Source organism: Penaeus japonicus, unplaced genomic scaffold (assembly GCF_977035675.1).
Source record: "Penaeus japonicus unplaced genomic scaffold, GWHDUDI00000001_assembly GWHDUDI00000028, whole genome shotgun sequence".
NCBI classification, from domain to species: domain Eukaryota; kingdom Metazoa; phylum Arthropoda; class Malacostraca; order Decapoda; family Penaeidae; genus Penaeus; species Penaeus japonicus.
This window is the reverse complement of record NW_028234430.1, coordinates 2,654,087-2,654,419: the sequence shown is the minus strand read 5'-3', so window position 1 is coordinate 2,654,419 and position 333 is coordinate 2,654,087. Positions and strand designations below refer to the sequence as shown.

At 28.8% G+C, this 333-nt stretch overlaps 1 protein-coding gene across 2 annotated transcripts in view; it reads right to left on the bottom strand.

Annotated features, from left to right (window-relative positions):
• Window positions 1-333, bottom strand: part of LOC122246605 (uncharacterized) — a 4,878-nt gene continuing 4,545 nt past the window's right edge. For both annotated transcript variants that reach the window (XM_086553245.1, XM_043005269.2), the window contains exon 6: window positions 1-333. This exon is cut by the window's right edge and continues 276 nt beyond it. The gene's annotated coding sequence lies outside the window, so the exon portion shown is untranslated.

The following is a 333-nucleotide window of genomic DNA, read 5'->3' as shown; positions in this document are numbered from 1 at the left end:
AACTTTCTCTGTTTTATTGACTTGCTAATACATAAGACATCCTAAAAGTTCTTCTTCAAGGGATGGCTTTCGCAGTCATATATATTAATAAATCACTTAATGAAGGTCTGGACATTATGAAAATAGCATAAATTCTTGTAATGTATGTGAGAGAATTCTCGATGTACGTGATAAGAAGTAATTCTTCATAATACAACTCTCGAGTAATAATCTTCAAGAAAAAATGAAAACACAAGCACATTGTTTGGCATATTAAGAAAAAAAAACATGAAAGGACATACCCTATAAGTTTCTAAAAAAGAAAAAAAGAGAGTAAAATGCCATATAAATAGA